Here is a 15,748-nt window from a genome sequence, read left to right on the forward strand (position 1 = left end):
CTGCTATGCACTCTCTGAGTATCCTAGCTGCCGCTTGGCTGAAACCAGAGAGTATGCATTTGTTAGTTTGGGGGATTTGCTTAAGCATTCTCTGAATATATGCTTAGCAGGCTGCTTCGACAAAATTCAGTGAATATTCTCCCAAGAGCGGAGCTTTAACGCCAAGCTTAACTGTATTCCATTTGTGGCAATAAATGGTTCTTTATCTACTAAGACGAGCGTGTTTCTGATTGAAATGAAGCATAGCGTTAGTTCATGCAGGACACGGAAGTCGTGCACGCCAAAGCTGTAACCAGCGGTCAGTCAGCTGATGTGAACATCAGCATTCTGTTTCCTATTCACAGCTCAGTGGTCATTACGTCACACACTCATTATCCAATCACAGCTCACGCATGAGCAAAGAGGATCCTTTAAATACAGCTTCTATTCTCTAGGTCTTTCTTGGTTGCTGAACCAATGCATTTTGCTAGCTCCTCCTCCACCCCAGCCTCCACCTTTTGATTAGAGTCTGGCTTAGGCTCAAATACTTGTGGTTATCATGTATATCTGCTTGTTTAGAGTCTTGCATATAGGCTGAAATACTTGTGTATCATGTATATCTGCTAATTCTAACTAATATGTCAATGTACTGCTATTGTTGACATTGTATCCCTATGGGGATTTGCTTAAGCATTCTCTGAATATATGCTTAGCAGGCTGCTTCGACAAAATTCAGTGAATATTCTCCCAAGAGCGGAGCTTTAACGCCAAGCTTAACTGTATTCCATTTGTGGCAATAAATGGTTCTTTATCTACTAAGACGAGAGTGTTTCTGATTGAATGGGCGTACGGCGAGATCATCACAATTGTCTGCATTTATCAATCTATTGTGACTTTGACTTGAGCGTACGGCCCACTCAGATCAGGTCAGGTCTGAGGGCGTGTAGAATTTGTTACACCAGTTTGTTCCGTCGTAGACCTGCGGAGCAGTATTGTCTGACCATCTGAGGCATCTAAACAATAAACATATGTATTCACTCCAAAAATAGTATATCTAACACACTAATAAATAATCCACGTCAGGTCTGAGGGCGTGTAGACTTTGGCTGCACCTGTTTGTTCCATCATAGACCTGCAGAGCAGCATTGTCTGACCGGTCTGACAGGCATCTGGACACATGTCCACTCCAAAATGTATCTAACACACTAATTAAGACATATGAGTGCATAATGTATATGCGAGAGCGTTTTGGGAGCGCTGCGCTGGAATATTTTCATGACATAGAGACATTGGAGAGTGAAGTCTCCCAACTTGGGTACAGTAGCCTACTGTAGGCTACGTCGTTCTTGAGTTGTGCAACCTCGCCGACACTCGAATGCCAGCTGTGCCCACTGCCAAGCGCAAGTGATCTTCATTGTAGGTTTTGGTCACGGGAGTGATGGGACCGCAGTGGGAAATCGGAGGTAACCAGCACACCACACACCAGCCTTCATCCATTAATGTTTCCGCATTCATCAGTCACTCCAGGTTCATATGATGACAGCCCCAGGCTATCTATCTCTTATAAACATGGTGTCACGGGCTGGACACCACGGGCACCATGGGAGGACGCAGAACAGCAGAGTGTGTGTGTGTCCACTCAGCTGCGCACTGCTCGTGCTCGGGGGTTAAATTAAACCCCAAACGTATTCCAATCATGACGATGTGATTGGTGTCATTCAACAACGTAGGCCTACGGGAAACATACAACGCGTAAGCTATTTATTATTTAATTCATGATTCAGGTTTTCGTTTAGGAGACATTCTTCTGACATATCATAACACTTTATAGTTGACAGGACTTGCACTGTTAGGAATGCGGCCGTATTTTTGTTTTATTTGTGTATTTTTTTTTCTTATTGGATGTGTCTGTGTCAGGTATCAGGTCTGTAACCTGTGTATCCAACTAGCATGTGCCGTTCCCCACATAGGATAGGCGTGTGTGCTGTGTAGCTGTGTGTGAATCCACAGAGATGATTGGTGGGGTAACTTCACATGTTGGAGAAGTTCCTCTTCTCTGCCGTATTCCGCTTCTTCATGTCGAAAAACAGGTGGGGCGAGGCTATGCCACATTTATCAACAGTGGACAAATCTTACGCTACTATTGACAGGGTGCACCTGCGTGATATATCTCACGTGGGAGTAAGCTGATTCCTGGGCTCAAATACAAGCTGGTTTGTACACTCCATTGATAAATGAGGGCCATGTGCGGATACTCTGCGGATGCACCTTAACCACTTAAACCCCACATGGTTGAGCGGAGTCCCTCTGGGCTCTTTTTTGTTTTCTGTTATTGTGGGGAAAGCTTTCGCTGAAAAGAGCTACTTTTTGTGAATGTTTTCTCCACAATACTGACGCTGGGGTTTAAGTGGTTAATGTCTATGTTTATTTCCGGTATATCATGAACCGTATACAGCTGCTATATGCTCATGCCCCTTATGACTAAACCTCATGTAGTCTACATACTGCACGGATGGATATACTATGTGTAAATGTCTAGATTTCTTTTTTTCCCCTTGTCCCCCCCCCCCCCCCTCTTTTTTCTCTCTGTCTGGAAACAACAAAAATGATGGAGCCTTCACAAAAGATTTCACCCACTGTTTTACACCTGTAAACCTGTGATGTGACAAGATCTGATTCTGAAATGCTTGTAGCCCTGTAAGTTTCATTTTAAGTCTATAAGTCTCATTTTAAGTCTCACTTTAACCAGTAGTTAAACTATTTTATAATGATCCAGTAGCACACGTTGTTACCCAATTTAAACTATTAACATTTACAAAAGAGAAATAATGATATATGCTGCTGAACTGAATCCAAACCAATGTTTAGGCAATAAGTGTTGTAGCAACACAGTGGGCCATATAGTCCTACAGGTGGTTGGTGGTGTAGGCTGGGTATTGGGGTTGGTGCAAGTTAACTCTGTACTGTGCTGCATGCTTTTGTGTATTTTAACCGTATTTTTTGCTATACATTGAGTGTTTGAAGCGTGTCTGGTGGTGTTGAAACTGTTAGATTTCCTCCTGTGTGTGGACACCACTGCAACCCAACCCTCCCCCTGCCCCCGGCTGTACGGGTAATATTATGGAACTAATGTGTGACTAATGGTATTTTAACCTTGTTGCTGATACATTTTGTAGTCATCCCATTTTAAGGTTTTGTAATAAATAACTACATGTCTAACCTGATGACCTTTCCTTGCAGTTTTAAGTCATTAAAGTATTCTGCCCTGAACCTAAATAAAATGCATATTTTTGTAATTGGAAACACACGTCTCTGCTCCTCTTTTCCCTTTTAATGCTGACTTTGGGTATTCTGAACTATGTGGTATTCTCTGGGTGAAACTCCCAGGGTGGCATAGTCTGGTATTCTGTTTCTGGGCCTATAAGTGCTAAGATGAGGCAGGGTCTAGAATAGATCAACCAGCAACATACAAAAAGACAAACAACTTTAATTTCTAACAAAAGAAGGTTTATTAACTAAAATGAACACGCATTGGCAATATGAATGTTCAAACACAGTCGTGTTACAAGATGTAATTTCAGCTATGGTCCCTGATTAGAAATATGTGCTAATATGGTATACTAAAGTTGTGAGCTTCTAGAGAGAAAGAGATAGAGAGGGGTAGAGGTAGGTGAACGCAATATTGAGTGACTGGAAAATGTCAATGAATATTGTAGTACCCATTGAAATTGAGGTGAGGATTCGACATACACGCATAGACAAATGTAGACAAGACTGAGCTTGGGCATGAGGAGATGGTCAATTATTGTCCATCCCAATTACCATCCAATTAATTCACCTTATTCTTGGCCCTTCTCCAGGGTGGCACCATTGCCCTTTTCTGCTGCTTCATTCAATATCTGTTAACTTCCTCCCTAGTAGGCTGCAGGTGTAATGCTGCAGGTGTAATGCAGCCTACTAGTACCTTCATGCATAAGTGAGAGTATGATAAACAGTTAATCATACGTGAATGTTGACAAACATAACAGCAAGCTTACACAGTAGGACACATAATAACCACTTGTTTAACATGGATAATAACTATGAACGTGAATAAACTCTGCGTCCCATCTTTGAGGAGTGTTTGAGGATTGATAAGGTTGAAGGCCATCTGGTTGGAACTAAGCAGAGCTTTGTATAACATTCCTTTACAGTGAATTAAGAATCCAAAAAATGAGAAAATACTAGAAAATAATAGATGAACTAAGTAAATTGAGGCCAAGATTAACAGCAGCAAAACTATATCAAAACTCTAGTCATGAACTTCAAAGCAACGCTCACAGTGTGATCCCAATTGTCTTCTATCGCTATTTTCAAAACATTGCTTTATGTTGAAGAAGATTCCCTTTTTAATTCACTTCCGGTTCAAACCGTAACATGCACGAGTGAAGAACATGCCTGGGCGTGCTCTTTGGGTTCAACAGGAGCTCATTCATATGCATGCTGGCAGGCCTGTGATGCGTCATTGCATGAGACGATTTTAGCCCGGAAGTAGTTAAAATGTCTTCTTCTATGGTTATATTTTGGAAAGGTAAACACCGCGAGACAAAACGAGAGGCGTTGGTTCCATTACACTATGAGCGTTGTTTTGGAGTTTATAAACATATTTTTATAGAAATTAAGACATTTTTGAAGCAGATCTACAAGCTCATAGTGTAGAAGCAGATCTACAAGCTACAAGCAGATCTACAAGCTCTGCTGTGTAGAAGCAGATCTACAAGCTCATAGCGCGGCACTTCGTACCACACTATGAGGCTGTAGATCTGCTGTTTGTGAAAAATCTTGAAAATGTGTGCAAATCTTGAAATATACATCTGTATATATATTTTAAAGCGAACATTTTTAACTCAAATCTTTGCTTCTGGGGGTCCCTGGAACAAAATATTGTGAGATGGGGGTCCACAGCCAAATACATATAATTTTTGTCGGTCCCTTGACATGAAAAAGTTTGAGCACCACTGATAAACATACGTTTTTCAGAAAACTGTTAGGATTTAGAAGACATTTTTAGAATCGCCCTCAGGTCTTAATGGGTTAAAGTAATAGCTTGCCCAACACTGATAAAACCCCAAGTAGGCCTATAGACTTTCATGGTAAATGCAATGAGGGGAATACTATGTCTGAAAAAATTATAATAAAAAGTCTGGCTAGGCCATCTGTACTAGCTTGAACTGGCCGGGATAGGGATAATATAAATATTGGAATACATAGATGCAGGTAACATGTCACCAGTAATATGGACATAGCTTATAATGGATATATTTTATATGACCTGAATATCAACAGTGGATATTGTGTAGTATGTATGCCAGCAGTACACAATAAGAATATGAATATGGATATCTTCTACATAAATTCTGCCTGCCACACATGCTGCTGCTGGCAAAGCATATATATTATATATATATTATATATATAATATATTATATATTATACTGCATGTTATGCTGCTACCAGGTTGCTCTGCTTATTGATATACTGTACATGCTTATTCTCTGGATAAATATTGACGTCTCTAAGTATTGCTGTCTCTTAAGAAATGTGCTGCTGTTTCTTCCTGCTACATCATTTTGACATTTCACATAGTTGTAGGATGACCACTTTCAGGGTGTATGCTTACATTCTATTTTTAAGATAATTAATCTCTGAGGTCTGCAGCAGGCTTGCTGCTACACATAGATATTTATCCATGGACTGGCTGATGTTTAGCATGGGCCTTAAACTTGGTGTTAAGCAGTGGTGGAAAGTAACTAAGTACATTTACTTAAGTACAATTTTGAGGTAATTGTACTTTACTTGAGTATTTCCAATTTTCAGTACTTTTACTTCTACTCCACTACATCTCTGAGGCAAATATTGTACTTTTACTCCACTACAATTATTTGAACAATTATATTGAATTATTATTATTTAAACTTTAGTTACTACCGTAGTTACTTTGTAAATTTTGATTGTTATTACAAAACATACATTAACCACTTCAGCCCTATATACATTTCGGCCATTTGAAAATAGCAGATCTACAAGCTCACAATGCGTCGTTAAAAACTTGTGAAATGGGCCATTCTATATAATGAGTACTTTCTACTTTTGGTACTTTGAGTACATTTTGATACCAATACTTTTGTACTTTTACTCAAGCAAATTTAGAATTCCAGACTTTTACTTGTAACAGAGTATTTCTACGTTGCAGAATTGATACTTTTACATAAGTCATAAATGTGAGTACTTTTTCCACCACTGGCGTTAAGTTCCATTGTTATGGGTGATTTCTACATTGTGTTCCCTGAGTTAGATATTATATTGATCTCTGCTACATTAATGCTGACATAGCCTACATGCTGGTGGTTACGCCTGCATACACAACCCCAGCCCACACCTTTCTGGTTCAGAGTCTTGCATGGCCCAAAGGTTAAAACTGAAATGCAATGTATTGCATTGGGCCCACTCTTATACTATACCCATGGGGGCTTTCTGATTTAGCTTACGGTAGCATGCTGCTTGGCTATTTCAAGGAACATCTGAAACAGTGTGGAGTTATACCACAGACCTGAGTTGCATTGTAATCTGTGCTGTATTTTTTTGTGTCCCTGACTGAACTATCATAATGTACATTCAGAAAATTATTAATGATCATACATTCAGCATTCCTGAGATCAAAGGAAAAGTCTCTGCCTCTCCTTGGTTGTCAAAGACTCACTATCCGTATCCGAAGCGAGGTCAGAGAGGTGGGAGTGTTATTTCAAATCCAAACACAGTCTGTCTGTATGAATTGCCTGGTGTTTATAGGGAGATAGAGTGGCATGAAGGCTTGTAAACTAATCATGTAAATTAGTTGTACAGTCCACAAACTGCATGCTGTACACATCCCTGAAATACAAATATCTACACTACACGGTTGGTTGAATTAAAAATAACTTAGTCATAGTTTGCTTTAGGTTTTTGTAAACTACAGTGACTTAAAACAATTCCAAAGCTGCACACTACTCATCCATCATCCAACATAGTGACTTTTCCGTAGCGTAGTAATACATTATTATTCCTTCTATGATATATATTTCCTCCAGATCATCATCACAGAGTCAAAAGATCTGAGCAGCCATACAGCAGCCTACTAACTAGAAGAGTTATGGTTCTTGTCCTCTTCACAGCAACTGGAGCAAAGAGGTTCTACACGCAGAGGAGAGCCACAGCAGCAGTTGGTTGTTGGGTTGTACTGCTGGTCCCCACAGCAGATATGGGCTTTGGAGTCTCTGGTCAAAATCCTCACACTGGTATGTGGACCACAACATAACTGTGTGTCTGCATCATAGGCCTCTGTGGAAGAGTACATGAGAAACATGCTGTGTTAGTCACAATTGGCTACAGGCCAAATCAGTCACCGGCTGCCAGCACCATGTAAAACATGGATGAAACTCGGCCGCAGAACAATGTTGCTGCAGATGGCTTGGTAGAATTCATGGTTGAGGAGACGCTGGCATTTATCCAGGAGCAAAGAATGGAGATCAGTGATGTTTGACAATTCACAGAATGGCTGCGTGTGGCACTGCTTAAACACCCAGATTGTACGTTTAACACTTAAAAACTAAAGAATAAAATATAAGTTAATAATTTAGAAAGTGCAGGGTGCTTAAGACTAAAATCTATAAATCAAAACACTGACTATGCCACCTTTTGGGAGGATTTAAAACCACGGAAAAACACACAAATCAAATTGAAGCAGATCAAATCAATTTTCACCGGCTAACATGCGTGCCAACAAAGGTGGGGCACACCAGCAACACACCTTTTCCCTGACAGGGAATCCCAAGTTCCCAACTTACCTTTTCCACAACATTTGCCATTCAGCCCAGGTTTGTTGAGGATCATTGAGCCACAGCATATCTGGTGGGCTGAGTTGTAAGACTTTCCTCCACAGCAGCCTGTTACGACATCAACATAGCGCTTGTTATCTACTTGTCATTGTTTAATGCATTACTAATCATTCTGTGATATATATCACCACCACATCATCACCAGAAAGCCAAAAGAGCTGAGTAGTTATTCCTATAACCATATACTATTTAAGTATCTAACAGCAACCTACTTACTAGAAGAGTTATGGTTCTTGTCCTCTTCACAGCAACTGGAGCAAAGAGGTTCTGCACGCAGAGGAGAGCCACAGCAGCAGGTGGTTGTTGGGTTGTACTGCTGGTCCCCACAGCAGATAAGGGCTTTGGAGTCTCTGGTCAAGATCTTGTCACTTCCATGAAGACCACAACATAACTGTGTGTCTGCATCATAGGCCTCTGTAGAAGAGGACATACGAAAACAAAATACTAAAACCTGAAACACTTTTTAATTTGATATAATCACCTAAAATATGTTGGTCTAACTTTCACTCCTCATCTGAGCCTGATGGCTGTCTATAGTTTAATGATGAGGATAGCACCTTTTATAGCTACAACATATTTAGCCATTAGTGAATACAAGTTATCCTTGTGTGTCAGGAAAACCTGGAATGTAGTTATTGTAGCTTCAACAATTTCTGCATAATTTCTGCATAATCTCACCTAACCTCTCTGTACCTGCATTTCCTCATTAGAGAAAGGTATCATTTTACATTTTAATGCCGGGGTGATAATCTTCGTACTGGTTAATCTTGGCCTTGTCATTTGCTCCCTGAACTTTGGTCTCCTGTGCCCTCACTGTGTCTCCAGCTCAGTGAGCAAGAAGGAATCCCAAAGTTCCCAACTTACCTTTTCCACAACATTTGCCATTCAGGCCAGGTTTGTCGAGGATCCTTGAGCCACAGCATATCTGGTGGGCTGAGTTGTAAGACTTTCCTCCACAGCAGCCTGTTACGACATCAACATAGCGCTTGTTATCTACTTGTCATTGTTTAATGCATTACTAATCATTCTGTGATATATATATCACCACCACATCATCGCCAGAAAGCCAAAAGAGCTGAGTAGTTATTCCTACTATAACTATAGATACTAGATAAGTATCTAACAGCAACCTACTTACTAGAAGAGTTATGGTTCTTGTCCTCTTCACAGCAACTGGAGCAAAGAGGTTCTGCACGCAGAGGAGAGCCACAGCAGCAGGTGGTTGTTGGGTTGTACTGCTGGTCCCCACAGCAGATATGGGCTTTGGAGTCTCTGGTCAAGATCTTGTCACTTCCATGAAGACCACAACATAACTGTTTGTCTGCATCATAGGCCTCTGTGGAAGAGGACATACGAAAACAAAATACTAAAACCTGTAACACTTTTTAATTTGATATAATCACCTAAAATATGTTGGGCTAACTAACTTTCACTCCTCATCTGAGCCTGATGGCTGTCTATAGTTTAATGATGAGGATAGCACCTTTTATAGCTACAACATATTTAGCCATTAGTGAATACAAGTTATCCTTGTGTGTCAGGAAAACCAGGAATGTAGTTATTGTAGCTTCAACAATTTCTGCATAATTTCTGCATAATCACACCTAACCTCTCTGTACCTGCATTTCCTCATTAGAGAAAGGTATCATTTTACATTTTAATGCCGGGGTGATAATCTTCCGTACTGGTTCATCTTGGCCTTGTCATTTGCTCCCTGAACTTTGGTCTCCTGTGCCCTCACTGGCCCTCATTTATCAACGCGGTGCAGCCCAAATAATGGGCGTATGGCGAGATCACCGCACCTTTCGGCATTTATCAATATATCCTGACGTGGGCTTCATCCTACCGTAGGCTGAGATCTCACGTCTGGTAGAGACCAGTTGTTGACGTTGGCTGCACCCGTTTATTCCATCCTAGACCTGCGGAGCAGCATTTGTCTGACTGTCTGACAGGCATCTGAACACATAATCCACTCCTAAATGTATATCTATTCTACACTAATAAATAATCCCTGTGAAAATATAACATTTTATAAAGTAATTTAAACAAACTGCTTTAACAGTCATTCAGATAAGATTGTAGATCTGGCTGCATTGAAAATAGCAGATATACAAGCTCACAAGCAAGCGTCGCATCACGACGCGTTGTGAGCTTGTAGATCTGCTATTTTCAAAATATACGAGCGCTTGGGAGTTTAGACCGGTGCAGCGGCGCTGCTGTTATATTTTCATGGCCACCGGGAGATCAGACATTTAACCCATGGTCCAACACACACCAGCCTTCATTCATTAATGTTCTCTCCAGGCTATCTCTCATTAATACGGAGCAGGACGGGACACCGCCCGCCCGACGGTCCGAGTCTCAATGGGAAATGGGAATAGCCTACATGACTGCTTTATTTTAGTGTAACTCGAACACGCACTGCTCGGTATGGGTTAAATAAATTAATATACAAACGTATTCCATTCATGGCGATGTGATTGGTATCATAATATGTCATTCATGTAGGCTACAAGCCTACGTGACAAAGATTGTACCGCTACGGTACGGATTACATGAAAAACACAGCTGGGCGGGCGTGTTCAATCTTCATGTCGTAAAATCGGGGCGTTTTGAGAATATTTAAGGGCGTGTTATTTAAATGACGCTCGGTTACAGCCGTGACATTTATCAAGGCTGGGACCAAATGTACGCTTGGATCAGCTGTGTAGGATGCGTTGATAAATGTGACTTTGACGTTGGTGTACGGCCGAATATATGGAAAAATATACGCCGGTTTATACGCTCCGTTGATAAGTGAGGGCCACTGTGTCTCCAGCTCAGTGAGCAAGAAGGAATCCCAAAGTTCCCAACTTACCTTTTCCACAACATTTGCCATTCAGGCCAGGTTTGTCGAGGATCATTGAGCCACAGCATATCTGGTGGGCTGAGTTGTAAGACTTTCCTCCACAGCAGCCTGTTACGACATCAACATAGCGCTTGTTATCTACTTGTCATTGTTTAATGCATTACTAATCATTCTGTGATATATATATCACCACCACATCATCACCAGAAAGCCTGAGCTGAGTAGTTATTCCTACTATAGATACTATATAAGTATCTAACAGCAGCCTACTTACTAGAAGAGTTATGGTTCTTATCCTCTTCACAGCAACTGGAGCAAAGAGGTTCTGCACGCAGAGGAGAGCCACAGCAGCAGGTGGTTGTTGGGTTGTACTGCTGGTCTCCACAGCAGATATGGGCTTTGGAGTCTTTGGTCAAAATCCTCGCACTGTCATGTGGACCACAACATAACTGTTTGTCTGCCTCATAGGCCTCTGTGGAAGAAGACATATGAAAACAAAATACTAAAACCTGCAACACTTTTTAATTTGATATAATTGCTAACTTTCACTTCTCATCTGAGCCTGATGGCTGTCTTTAGTTTAATGATGAGGATAGCATCTTTTATAGCTACAACATATTTAGCCATTAGTGAATAAATACAAGTTATCCTGGTGTATTAGGAAAACCAGGAATGTAGCTATTAGCTTCAATAATTTCTGCATAATTTCTGCATAATCTCGCCAAAACCTCTGTTTACCTGCATTTCCTCAGTAGAGAAAAGTATACTTTTACATTTGAAACACATTGATTCATGACTCAAATGGGGTTATAGTGTAAATAATATCCAGTTTTGTATCCTTTTGGAGACAACAAAATACCATGAAACTTGCTGAGCGCATTCATACTGGGATGACCAGTACTGATTTTGGTAACACCATGGCCTTTACTCTAGCACCCTCAATAGGCCAAACAATTCATTTCTACTTGCACTTACTGATGTCATATAGACCATCAAGACATCACCACAACCAAAAATGTATTTCAGGCTAGACAATGTTGGCAGCGTAGCATTGGAGCAGTATTACTCATTAACCTTATTTCTGGAAGAACAGGACACTTATCATATTGTTATTGACTATTAGAAATGTATTATTTTGTTCTAAATATGCACCGGTTGACAAACTAGACATACTGTAGCTAATGTTCTGGAACCTGGACACTTTATTTTATATTGTATAAATAAATATCTATAGACATTCTACCCGGAAATACCACTCTACACTTTTGTAGAAACATTCAGATCTGGTCTATTGACAGCACTAAAAAGTCCTACTGTAGTGTTTAGCATACGTACGGTAGGCCTACATACTGTAGGCTGGTCATGTTTGGCAATTTATTTGTGTAAAAATGTAATTGCTATTCAGTATTTAAATGATCTATGTTTAAACCCAGAGTTGTGCTTTTCCAGCACCAAAGAGGTTGACTACTGGTGAAGCCTGGTCCTGAACATACTTTTTCCACAACATTTGGCATTCAGCCCAGATTTGTCAAGGATTGTTGAGCCACAGCATATTTGGTGGGTTGAGTTGTAAGACTTTTCTCCACAGCAGCCTGTCAACATAATAGTTAAGACATCAACATAATGCAACCATGGACTTGTCATTGATTCATTTATTATAATCATTCTATGATACATATCACTACCACATCATCACCACAAAGCCAAAATAACTGACATTTTCATCCCTCTAAACAGCAGCCTACTAACTAGAAGGGGTCTGGGTCTTGTCCTCTTCACAGAAACTGGAGCAAAGTGGTTGTGTACGAAGAGGAGATCCACAACAGTGGAATGCCATTGGGTTGTACTGCTTGTCCCCACAGCAAATATGTTCTTTGGACTCTTTGGTCAAGATCACCTCACTGCCATGACGACCACAACATAACTGTTTGTCTGCATCATAGGCTTCTGTGGAAGAAGAAATGTCACTTTACTTCAATTCAATTAAATTCAATAAAGTGCCCCCCCCCCCCAGAGGGGTCACCTGATATGCCCAGAATAGGGATTATATTATCGCTGTTACTGTAAATACATAAATCAATGACACTAAACTGTCTATCTAGACTGTAATCCTAGCAAGGTGAGAGGATTGATGACGCTTTGACCAATCACATAGCAAGGTTAGTGGGCTTCTGACTTTTTTGACCAAATTGTTGAAGCGCTGATCTAAAATATACCCACCCACTCGTAAAGTACTTGTCATCTACCAATAGCAGCGAGTTTGTCACAATAAGCTCCAGGCCAAATAAGTCAATAAGTCAATAAGTGAGATTCCCACATTCCCATTGGGAAGCACTGTAAAGTTGGCCGGATGGTCAAGGCTCCAAGAATCGACAAAGTCCAAGAACGTAGATTTTTGGTATTTGATTTACCTCCAAAACTAATAATCAGCCCCATGCAGGAGTGTAACAGTCAAGGTCTGAGGCAAATCATACTACTTCCAAAATAAATACTGGCCACAAATACACTTTCAAAAACAGAAAGTAAGAAATAAACACTTGATAACTAAACTAAGAAAAAAACATACAAACCAAGAACTAAAGATACTGAAACAGGAAATGCCTTTTGACTCAAGGCCCTGGCAGCTCTCCCCTGGTGTTGTCTCCTACAAGTAAACTCGCAATTCACTCTGAGCATTTTCCTCTCTACAATTCCAGCCTCCATTATATACCAGGTAAGCCACACCCACAATTAGTAACTGGCATAATCATCAACTCAAACAAAGAAAACCATGGCCCATGAGTTAGACTACGCAATTATAGATTTTCTGAGCAAACTTGAAATGCATTTCTAGGCATCAAATAATTCACAAAACAATGACCATAAAATTAGACAATACAGAAAATATAGAATAGCCTGCAACACTGGGTGCTGAACCGACACACCTCCCAGACAGCTTGATGACAGTCAATTATTAGAAGCAGCTGTGCAGTGTGTGCTTGTAATTTCCAGTTTTACACTGTGGAGTCCTTAGTGTCTATAGGGCACGGGTTGCCCCGTGACAAGCACCATGTCAAACATGGATGAAGCTCAGCCATGAGCAACTGGTTTGGTATAATTCACGACTGAAGAGATACTGGAGTTGATCTAGTATGGAGTTCAGTTGATCTAATCTCTCAATCTGCTAACAGCAGAATCTGTCAGCACCACTGCCTTAAACTTGTAACGTTATTAGTAGGAATAAATACAGAAGCACCCGGGAGGAAGTGGACTAAGAAAGGCGAGGAGCCAAACCCAAGTTCCTGTTTTACACAGGAGGTGGTGCCCCCAGAGGCAAAAACACATTTTTTTTACTGAATGGGTTCCCAGATTGTAGGGGATCAAACAAATCAAAATACAGTGGTAAACAGCAACGTTCGACAATTTACCGAATGGCTGCATGCCAACTAGGTGGGACACACTAGCAGCACACTTTCTTTGTTCTGAACTCACTGGCCCTCATTTATCAATGGAGTGTAAAAAACAGTATATTTGACCTTACGCCAAAATCCAAGTGACATTTATCAAGCAATCCTATACAGCCAATCCTAGCGTACATTTGGTCTGAGCTTTGATAAATCTAACGGCTGAAAACAAGCGTCATTTAAATAACACGCCCTTAAATATTCTCGAAACGCCCCGATTTTACGACATGAAGAACCAGAATACGACCAAACAAAGCATGGAAAGCTAATAAGAAAGCATTTCCCCCACCCGCCTCGCCTCGCTGCCTGTCAAGTCACACACACGCACACGCACACGCACACGTACCTACTTGTCTTTCATGTATTCCGTAACGGTACAATCTTTGTCAAGTAGACTAGTAGCCTACATGAATGACAGATTATGACACCAATCACATCGCCATGAATGGAATATGTTTGTATATTAATTTATTTAACCCATACCGAGCAGCAGTGGGCGTTCAAGTTACACTAAAATAAAACAGTAGGCTATATTCCCTGTGAGACTCGAGCGGGCTGCAGTCAGTCCTGTGCTGCCACGTTAATGAGAGATAACCTGGAGAGGCACTAATAATCTGAACTTGTATGGAGTTATTGATGAATGAAAGCATAATAAACATTAATGGATGAAGGCTGGTGTGTGTTGGGAGGGTTAAATGTCCGATCTCCAGGTGGTGCCGCCGCACCGGTCCAAATTCTCGAAAATGCTCTTGCATAAGCGCTCGTATATTTTGAGATCTACAAGCTCACAACGCGTGGCAATGCGACACGTTGTGAGCTTGTAGATCTGCTATTTTCAAATAGCCAATGCAGCCAGATCTGCAATCTTATCTGAATGACTGTTAAAGCAGTCTGTTTAAATGAGTTTATAAAATGTCAGACCTGATGTGAGATCTGAGCGGGCGGTACGCTAAAGTCAAAGTCAGGATATATTGATAAATGCCGAAAGTTGCGGCCCATTATTTGGTCTACACCGCGTTGATAAATGAGGGCCACTGTCAGGGAATTACGGTAGGACTATACCAATCTGTTCACTAGGGGAGATCCTCATTGTCACTAATGTTAATCTATTAATTTAAAGTGTTGATCAGGTACATCAGCCTAATGGCTGATAAGACTGCCCTTGGTTGATTAAAACAGGGCAATGATGAATGCCCGGGTGACAATATTGCATACTTGTTAAGCTTGACCTTAACTGCCTGAATTTTGGACTCCTGTGCCCTCACTGTGTCTCCAACAAGAAGGAATCCCAAAGTTCCCAACTTACTTTTTCCACAACAATTGCCATTCAGCCCAGGTTTGTCGAGGATTGTTGAGCCACAGCATATTTGAAGGGTTGAGTTGTAAGACTTTTCTTCACAGCAGCCTGTCAACATAATAGTTAAAACATGAATGCAGTCATGTACTTGTCATTGTTTAATGCATTACTAATCATTCAATGATATTAGCAATCTGGGAACCCATCGTCAAAAAAAAGGAAAAACAGTGCCCTCTGCTGTCTTTTTACCTTAGATTTGACTCTGGGA

The 15,748-nt window shown here is 40.8% G+C and overlaps 1 protein-coding gene and 1 long non-coding RNA gene across 2 annotated transcripts in view; one reads left to right on the top strand and one right to left on the bottom strand.

Moving 5' to 3' along the window:
• Positions 1–15,748, top strand: part of bmp16 (bone morphogenetic protein 16) — a 604,258-nt gene that overhangs the window by 522,392 nt on the left and 66,118 nt on the right. The gene's annotated exons all lie outside the window — the stretch shown is intronic.
• Positions 11,097–15,588, bottom strand: LOC308085564. Its single transcript, XR_013933188.1, has 4 exons — positions 15,490–15,588; positions 12,490–12,687; positions 12,234–12,332; positions 11,097–11,212 (listed from the first exon to the last, which is right to left on the bottom strand). It is a non-coding gene; the product is annotated as an uncharacterized lncRNA (long non-coding RNA).

The sequence above is a fragment of the Gymnoscopelus braueri genome, assembly GCF_963280865.1.
Source record: "Gymnoscopelus braueri genome assembly, chromosome: 5".
In the NCBI taxonomy this organism is placed as follows: domain Eukaryota; kingdom Metazoa; phylum Chordata; class Actinopteri; order Myctophiformes; family Myctophidae; genus Gymnoscopelus; species Gymnoscopelus braueri.